The sequence below is a fragment of the Patella vulgata genome, chromosome 8, assembly GCF_932274485.2.
Source record: "Patella vulgata chromosome 8, xgPatVulg1.2, whole genome shotgun sequence".
Taxonomy (NCBI): Eukaryota; Metazoa; Mollusca; class Gastropoda; family Patellidae; genus Patella; species Patella vulgata.
Window position 1 is genome coordinate 850350 of NC_065886.2, and position 10292 is coordinate 860641.

The following is a 10292-nucleotide window of genomic DNA, read 5'->3' on the forward strand; positions in this document are numbered from 1 at the left end:
GCACACTGTGTGGCATATGCCCGTCTTCATTTCTCAAACAGCTGTGGATAAAAACTGTTAATATTTAAATGTGTATTTTGTATTTTATAACATTATATTTTTGTCTTTTAAATAAAGTATATGTATACATACTTGTAGTATATTTTGTCATATTATTCTGCTAGATTTTTAACTTTTCTGTGCAATACATTTAGAATTCTGACTGGTTATGGGTAGATAGAGAGCAATGGGGTAAAACATCCAATAGACATAAACTGTCCTTTGGGACTAAGTGATTCAATTCAAGTTGAATAATTCATCCGCACCAGGAATCTTTAGTAGTAGGAGGACCCAGAGAAAACCCATGTTCAAGTTGGGTGTGGAAACAAACCACTTGACTCAATGACAGACCTTATGATCTAAAGCGCACACGTTGGACCACTCAACTTTTAGCCTCACCCACGGGTCAGGAAAATTTGATTTTTGATTGAATGTACTTCCCATTTACTGCCGCAAATAATGAATAATTTTGAAGGTTTTAATGGTTTGTTATATTTTCGTAACTTTGGTCATCAAAATTTGACATTAGAATTGCATCCGTAAATGATGTTAATTTAATGTTAGATTTACGTTATAATGGTCGGTTAGATATCCATCATTTTGCTCATCCTTTTAACGACAATTTAACGTCAGGAAATGACGTTAATCTAGCGTAAAGTTTACGTCATTTTTACGTTATATTTACATCATTTTCTGACGTAAATCTAACGTAAAGTTTACGTCATTTTCTGACGTAAATCTAACGAAAATGACGTAAACTTTACGCAAATTTTACGTTAGATTTACGTCAGAAAATGACGTAAAGTTTACGTTAGATTTACGTCAGAAAATGACGTAAATATAACGTAAAAATGACGTAAAGTTTACGTTAGATTAACGTCATTTCCTGACGTAAAATTATCGTTAAAAAGATGAGCAAAATGATGGTAAACTGACTGACCATTTTTACGTAAATGTAACGTAAAATTAACATCATATTGTTATGTGGGACTGGTCCTCTAACCACATTCTGATAATCTCGACTCTCACTTTATCACATAATTCATATACATGAATAATTTGTTTGTAATCACCACAAGCAGGCGGATCGTTCACCAAATCAAACATGCATAGAGAGCTTGCAGCATTTAAGAAATTGAAAATTTAAGTCAATATTTTCTTGAAAGGATTATTAAATACTCAGTCATGGAAATTCTTTAAATCTAGATAAATTATTTGAGATTCTGAAACTAAATATGATCGTCATTTGCTGAATCAATATTTCAATCAAAACAAACATATTTTACAGAAATTTGTTACATCAGGTTTAAATTATACTGAAACATTTTATATAAAACATATTTTACAGAAGTTTGTAATATTACATCAGGTTTAAATCTGACTAAATTAATAAAGACTCGGGGACATTTTATTGTTGTATAATACGGTCATATTTACAAATCTCTAGAACTGATCCCTTATTTAACTCCGTGTCTCCTGCTTTATAGATAGTATCGTGATCGTATATAGAGGGACGATATACCACTTTTTATTTATAGATAGTATCGTGATCGTATATAGAGGGACAATATAACTCTTTTTATTTATAGATAGTATCGTGATCGTGTATAGAGGGACGATATAACTCTCTTCATTTCTTAGGTTACTTTACAATGTGAGGATAGAGAATTTGGTCATGTCGGCGCCGTTTCTACATACGTTTTTCATAATCCTAAGGTACGTCGGCCGTGACAGTACCACAGCGGCTAACATTGACACAGTAGGACGTTAAACCCAATTTCATTGAACAATGACACTGATTGAGACTCGAGTCTGACAGATATGTCCTCTATTCATGTAGGCTATTAGGATATTCCTATAGATAAAGTTACCCGGAATTTTCCGGTGTGGTTTCCCATTGACAGTGATTCAGGACAGAGGGCGTGGCAATATATATATATATATATATATATATATATATATATATATATATATGTATTACACAATATCTACCCAACCATATCAATCTATTGGTCTATATACAAGTACATGTATTACACAATATCTACTCAACCATATCATTCTATTGGTCGTTCTTACACGAAGATCATATTCCTTTACAAACCTATCAATCTATTGGGGTGTATTCTGAACAGTGTTCCGATGCAGAGAACGGACGGAGAATGGGTTCTTGTCGGTCTGGAACAGCCTGAAATGCGTTCGCGAACTCAAATTCAAAACTACGTCGTTAGCTGGTGTGAGGCGAGAACAAACATTGTTGATGCGTCGACAACTGCCGAAAAACAGCATCATGGATGCATTTATTAATTTAACAGTTTAAACTGCATGTAGTATGTGGCCAGTAAAGCATCAAGCAGCTAAAACGTCCGTGCAGTCGACAAGGGTTGTTGCATATTCATTCTTTTGAAGGTAATGGATGCAGCGCCATCGAGTAGAACAGTACTAGATGAGAGGCGCTATACAAATTCATTATTATTATTTACAAGACAATTTCATACAGATCAGATTATAATTTTCGTCGTTTGTGGATTTACAAAGGTTCTACAAACTGAAACAAGGGCCTTAATTGTTGAAATTTGACAGATTTTGTTGTTTTACTAATTTAAATAATGTCTACAAATTTCATATAGATGGATGTTTAATTTTGTTTCACGAACGTTCACAAGGTTCAACAAGGGCCATAACTCTAGACGTAATTAATGAAAATTGCTAAAATTCAATAGGAGTCTCCATTTGACTAATTAAAATGATGCATTAAAATTTCATACAGATCGGATTATAACTTCTATCATTAGAGTGTTCACAGGGTTCAACAAGTGAAACAAGGGCCATAACTCTAGAGTTAATTAACATTAATTGATGAAATTTCATAGAGGTCTTCGTTTCACTAATTTAAATGATGCAAATGCATTTTCATACAGATCGTATGATAACTTTTGTCGTTACAGCGTTCACAAGGTGCAGCAAAGTGAAACAAGGGCCATAACTCCAGAAGAAATTAACCGAAAGAATTGAAAAGGAGTAAAACGGAGTCATGTATCAAAATTATGCTTAATAGCGAAGTCATTTATGCGTAATACAGTACTTATACAGTTACAGTAATAGATTGTATAAATCTAATTCAACTTGTTACCACGGATACCGTTCTCTCATGTTCGAGACTCGTCAAAGTGTTCTCGTGTTCTTCCATCGTTCACAAACCTGCTGTTTCGAATACACCCTCGTTCTTACACGAAGATCATATTCCCTTTCAAACCTTTCTATAAATATAACAGTAGCCCAGTATATTCGTGTATTTTGATAGTATAAATATTTTACTGACTGCATGTACTGGTAATAACCCAATCATATAAACCGTATACAACGAACCCATTAAAACATTCCTTGTCTATATTTACATGTATAACCTTTAAATGTAGAACAGTAAGATGTCGGCCATGGATATATACACGTATTATTATATTATAGTTATTTTACTGGCTGTACATATTATATATATACAAGGTAACGTAGCAACATTAGTAATATACTATTATAGACATGGATAAATCCCTACTGGGCGTCTACTCCGTTATATCATAGTCCATAAGACCATCTAAATGAAATGACATGGGGTTTAACGTCCTACTGTTCTGCTCCAACTGGACGAATGAAGATGGACATACGCCATGCAGTGTGCTATGAGGGAAATCTCGCCCAGACTGTGCCTCGGCCAACTCTTTTATCGAATTCTATCTGCCAAAAGATCTTTTACGAGCACGACTATAAGACGATCCAAGAACGACAATCGTGCTAATTCAATCACGAAGGATGTATAGAAAGAAACTGACCTCCCACACTCTACGGTAAAATATAGACAACTACTTTTGTCTTTACCGTAGACAAATAGACACATTTTTCGGGTCAACAGACAAAGCGAAAAAAAGAAGTGGGGCGTGGGTAAAGAATAAAGTGTCCGAAATCCGATGACATTTACATGCTTATAAAACAGTTATTTTACTTCATTTACAATGACTACGGATTAAAACATTTTGTCTTGCTTTGTGCGACATATTTCGGGCATCGATCATCAATTGTTCGGGAATCGTAATCAACTAATGGATTAAAATCTGAAACATTTAAAATCATTGTAATAAACGGGGGTCTATAAATATTGTTTTGGGGGCAGGATAAACATTTCTTTTTGGAAAGTTATATTTCTGGTGTCCGGTGAATTCAGCTCGATTTTCGTTTTTCGTTTTTCGATATTGGTGAATAACGAAAAACGAGCTACTCGTTATTCAATATTGGCGAATAGCGAAAAACAACTAGCTCGTTTTTCGATATTGGCGAATGACTCGTTTTTCGATATTCAAACTTGAATCTCAAAAAAGTAGATTAAATGGAAGTACATCGACAGAATGTCTCCAAAACACATTTGATTAAATCATTTTTGTAAAACGAACTAAATATATCGTAATAGAGGATGCCTGAGCAGTGTATTCACATAAAAACTGCTCTTTCTCCTTGTTTTTTTTATATTGGCTTGAATGTCAAAAATACAAATTTTAATCATGTATATCTACAGAATGTCTCCAAAACACATTTGATTATATAAGTATTCTAAAACGAACTAAAATATCACCAATTAGGATGCCTGAGCAGTGGATTCACATAAAACTGCTCTTTCTCCTTGTTTTTTTTTTTATATTGGCGAATATTCAAACTTGAATCTCAAAAAAGTAGATTTAATGGATGTACATCGATAGAATGTCTCCAAAACACATTTGATTAAATCAGTTTTGTAAAACGAACTTAAGATATCGTAATAGAGGATGCCTGAGCAGTGTATTCACATAAAAACTGATCTTTCTACTTTTTTGTAAAACGAACTAAAGATATCATTAATGAGGATGCCTGAGCAGTGGATTCACATAGAAACTGCTCTTTCTCCTTGTTTTTTTGATATTGGCGAATCTCGAAAAACGGGCTATTTTATGATATTTTTAGTTTGTTTTAGAATACTTATCAAAAAACAAGGAGAAATATCAGTTTTATGTGAATCCACTGCTCAGGCATCCTCATTAATGATATATTTAGTTCGTTTTAGAAAACGTATTTAATCAAATGTGTTTTGGAGACATTCTGTAGATATACATCCATCAAATGTGCTTTTTGAGATTCAAGCCTGAATATTGAAAAACAAGCTACACGTTTTTCGACATTCGCAAATATCAAAAATCAAGTAGAAAGAGTAATTTTTATGTGAATCCACTGCTCAGACATCCTCATTAATGATATCTTTAGTTCGTTTTACAAAACTGATTTAATCAAATGTGTTTTGGAGACATTCAGTAGATATACAACCATCAAATCTGCTTTTTTGAGATTCAAGTTTGAATATCGAAAAACGAGTAGCTCGTTTTTTGAGATTCGCCAATATCAAAAAACAAGGAGAAATATCAGTTTTATGTGAATCCACTGCTCAGGCATCCTCATTTATGATATTTTTAGTTCGTTTTAGAAAACGTATTTAACCAAATGTGTTTTGGAGAAATTCTGTAGATATACAACCATCAAATCTGCTTTTTTGAGATTCAAGTTTGAATATTGAAAAACGAGTAGCTCGTTTTTCGAGATTCGCCAATATTAAAAAACAAAGAGAAAGAACAGTTTTTATGTGAATACACTGCTCAGGTATCCTCTATTACGATATATTTAGTTCGTTTTACAAAACTGATTAGATCAAATATGTTTTGGAGACATTCTGTCGATGTACATCCATTAAATCTACTTTTTTGAGATTCAAGTTTGAATATTATCCACCAATATCGAAAAACGAAAATCGAGTTAACTTCACACTGCCCATATAGGTTGCATTTTTTCTTACCAGATTCTTTTTCAAATTCGACGGAAGAATGGGAAATGAACCATGATATGTAACGTTCTACTATTCTATACTGACTTGACTTATGAAGATGGTCATGCACCATACAGTGTGTGCTATAAAAGAAATTTAGCCCCGCACAGCCTACTCTTATTTTGAATTTCAACATTCATGTGTTCTTTTAAGTGCACACAAATGGGTACACAGGACCCCACAGGTTCGTCCCATCTGCACTATTATATTAGGTTGCCCCTTGCCAGGATCGAACATTGGACTACCGGGTTAACGAGCCTACTTCTTACTCACTGAACCATAGCAGTCCCTGCGCATATCTTGCATGGTAATTGCTTGTTCTATGTTGATTTTAAAGCTAGGTGTTTGATGAAAGTCCATGATTGTGCAAAAATCCTTAAGTGGTAATTCAAATATACCACCCCATACATCCCAATTGATGCGACTATTTTAACTTTCCTATAATATTCCCTTTAACAGATGGACCAGAGAATATCAGATTCGCACCAACAAGTTCTAGTATAACAGTGATAGAAAATGAAAGTAGAAATGTAACTTGTTCAGCTGACTGTAATCCACCGTGTAATATCAACTGGAAAAAAGGATCTGCTCCTAGTGGTAGTAGTGGTCTTCTATCACTGACCAACATCACGAGACAACAAGCTGGTAATTACACCTGTCAGGTTACAAACACACGGATACCTGGTTCACGTCAATCTAAACAACTAATGGTTATAGTTCATTGTAAGTTGATAACATTCTTATTTGATTTTATAATACGTCAAGATATTATATGCTATCGATCATTTGTGACTTCTTTACCAATCGTCAAATCTTGATTAAAGACTCATCTTTTCAAAAATTCAGTAAAAAAAATTGACAAGAAACTTTTGAATATGATTTTCATATGTGCTATGGGTACGTTTTGTGGAGCTAGTGCTATGGGCATGGTAGCCCGAGTATGCATCTTTACAAACACGATCTAACAATATGTAATTTAAATAGTGTGTGCTATGACAAAACTGTTTTTTATACGGCCACATTTTTATGTGGACGTATGTTGCAGTAGCCCCTGTCCGTCCGTCCATTCACATTTTGTTTGTGGACACTCTACGGGTCACAATTTTTATCCGATTTTGACGACACTTAAAATATAGGTTTATCTTGTAATGATCTCGTATCATTTCGATATTCGTGCATATCGGACAGTAACTTTCTGGAACATGGACTCTGATTTTGTGTGAAAAATCGCTTTTAATAGGCTTGTTTTCTGTCCATATCTTACAAAATGTGGACGTATCTTGCTTGGCAATCGCTAGTTTTACTCATAATTATAGCAGCAGGATTTGAATTTTAAATAACCAGTAATCAACCAACCTGTAAAATACCATTGTATTAAAGATTTTTGAAATGCCCAATTTTAGTTTAGTTGGTAAAAATTCATGTCCTAGGAAATAATATCAAACGAAAGGAAAGAAAATGTATATCACTGTTTTTCCACAACTTTAAGCAAATTCAAATTAATTTCAGATCCACCGGCCATCACACGTCTAACATCAGATGCTACCAACACAGGGTAGATGAAGATTCTACTGTAACCTTCGTCTGTTCTGTTTACAGTCTTCCATCTTCTGTAATATCCTGATCTAGATCACAACAAGGGGTACAACTCTATTTTGGTAGTCAATATACCATACCTAAAGCTAGTTGTCAACATACAGATAACTATACCTGTAGAGCTACTAATAATATTGGTGAATCTGTATCTAAAACTAGTCAACTCTATGTTAGATGTAAGTACATGTTCTTGATAATTATTTTCTACCAATACTAGAAATAAGGGCTATACTATACACCGGAAAACACCGAAAAACACCGGCAAACTACCGGAAAACTACCGAAAAACTACCGGAAAACACCATGTTATACTGAATACCGGAAAACACCGGAAAAACACTAAATACCGGAAAACACCCTAAAGAGGTAACCCAGAGCCAGGCTATAGTATAAACCGGAAACTAACCCTTACCCTAACCCTAATCAAGGCACACAGAGGACCAGGCTCCGGGTTACCTATTTAGGGTGCCGGGCCCCGGGTTACCTATTTAGGCTGCCAGACTCCGGGTTACCTATTTAGGATGTTTTCTGGCATTTAGTGTGTTTTCCGGTATTTAGTGTTTTACGGTGTTTTCCGATATTCAGTATAACATGGTTTTTTCCGGTAGTTTTCCGGCGTTTTCCAGTATATAGTAATTTGTGATTTCTAGTAACAAAAAACGCTTTATGGGGTTAAAAATGCGGTTATTGATATGCTTTATTCAGATGTCTTTTATTTCATTTCAGGTGTGCCTGTTCTTGATCCTAACCAAGAAACTAAAACTACTATATCTGTAGGACGTGGAGAGACAGGTGTATTATCAATCCATGTTTTAGCTTATCCACTACCTGTATATACCTGGTATTATCAACTACAGGATGGTAGTAAACAACTGATTACAGATTTTAGAATTAGACAAGAAGATAATGGTTTATCATCAACATTAACTATACAAGATGTTACAGAAGATGATGACGGGAAATATATAGTTTATGTTAATAACAGCCTTGGTTCCAATTCCACTGTATTTAACCTTGCTGTGACGTCACAAAATGGAGGGTGTACTTGTTCAAATCAGTTTGGTGATAATGACGTAATTTCCAGAGAACGTGGCGTTGGTATAGCTATTGGATTGGGTATATGTCTTCTGGTTTTGGGTATTACTGTCCTTCTACTCTGGTTTATCTTAAAGAGAAGCGGAAAGAAAATTTGCTTTAAAGAAGCGAATGATAATAATTCTATAGATGCTAACAAACAGTAGTCCTAGTTAATGACAGAGTCAGTCACAATACAAGGTTAGATAACACCACTTTGCCTGATACTCTGTCACACTATTTGTACCTGTACAGGTGATAAAACAGTAGCTAATGATACAGTCAGTCACAATACAGAGTTAGATAATATCACCTTGTCTGATACTCCACATATTTATGACCGAGTTAATACTGGTATAACACAGGCCAGTACCACCCTATCTACTAATACAGGTGTTACACAGGCCAGTACCACCCTGTCTGATAATACTGACTATATCAACACATCCACAACATCATCACCATATGAGGTACTGGATAAACAAACTATAAATCAACAACCCAGTACTTATCAACAACTCAGTCCTATCAGGAGATAACAATTGAAGTGAAAAGATGACCACGTGGCTAGTTATAACTATCTTCATTAATACATGTAAAAAACTTCGTATACAGAATAAACTTAAATTAAAGATACATTATGGGATTTAACATAGGCAGAAAGGATGATATTTGTAGGCTGAAGTTGACTTAAATCGTCCGTTTTGGCCATATCACCCTTGCCCCGCCCCCCGTTTTCTCGCCCTTATCCGAGATAGAAGGGGATTTTGCGTTCTTAAGTTAGTGCTATGTTCTAGTGTACCAATAGTGAAATTAGTAACGAAAAAAATTAATGCTGTACGCGGAATTCGAATTAACGCATCTCTAAGGGTGGGGGGGGGGTATAAAGGGGGTGTTCTTAAGGGAGTAAGGAAGGGTAGTGGGTCTTCTTAAACAGTGTTTTTGATGACATCTGAGGTTGGTCGACGTATGCACGAAAGTTGATCGTTGTACGCAAAAGTCGAATTAAATCGTCATGTTGGTCATTTCACCCATGGGTCCCCCGTTTTGTCGTTTTTATCCGGGATAGAAGGGGATTTCGCGTTCTTAAGTTAGTGTTCTGTTCTAGCGGACCAATAGTGAAACTTTTATGGAAAAAATTAATATTGTACGCAGAAGTCGAATTAACTCGACTCTCCGGGGGTAAGAGGGGTGTTCTTAAGGGAGGAAGGAAGGGTCGTGGGTCTTCTTAAGCAGTCTTTTTGATGATATCTGATTTTGATCGACGTATCCACAAAAGTTGATTGTTGTACGCAAAAGTCGAATTAAATCGTCATTTTGTTTATTTCACCCATAGGCCACCCTTTTTGTCGTTCTTATCCGGAATGGAAGGGGATTTCGCGTTCTTAAGTTAGTGTTATGTTCTAGCGAATCAATAGTGAAACTTTAAACGGAAAAATTAATGTTGTACGTAAAAGTCGAATTAACCCCTCTCTCGGGTGGGGGGGGGGGGGGGGGTAAAGGGGATGTTCTTAAGGAAGGAAGGAAGGGTCGGGGTCTTCTTAAGCAGTGTTTTTGGCGACATCTGAAATTGGTCGACTTATGCACGAAAGTTGATTGTTGTACGCAAAAGTCGAATTAAACTCGAAAATTCGAAGTTTTGCGAGATCCCCCACCCCATGGGAAGGGGAGCCCCAACTTAAGA

General features: G+C 35.3%; 1 long non-coding RNA gene across 1 annotated transcript; it reads left to right on the plus strand.

The window, feature by feature from the left end:
* The first annotated feature begins 3460 nt into the window (after window positions 1-3460).
* Window positions 3461-9973, plus strand: LOC130014118 (uncharacterized). Its single transcript, XR_008789103.1, has 4 exons — window positions 3461-3543; window positions 6398-6661; window positions 7448-7710; window positions 8261-9973. It is a non-coding gene; the product is annotated as an uncharacterized LOC130014118 (long non-coding RNA).
* The last annotated feature ends 319 nt before the right edge of the window (window positions 9974-10292 follow it).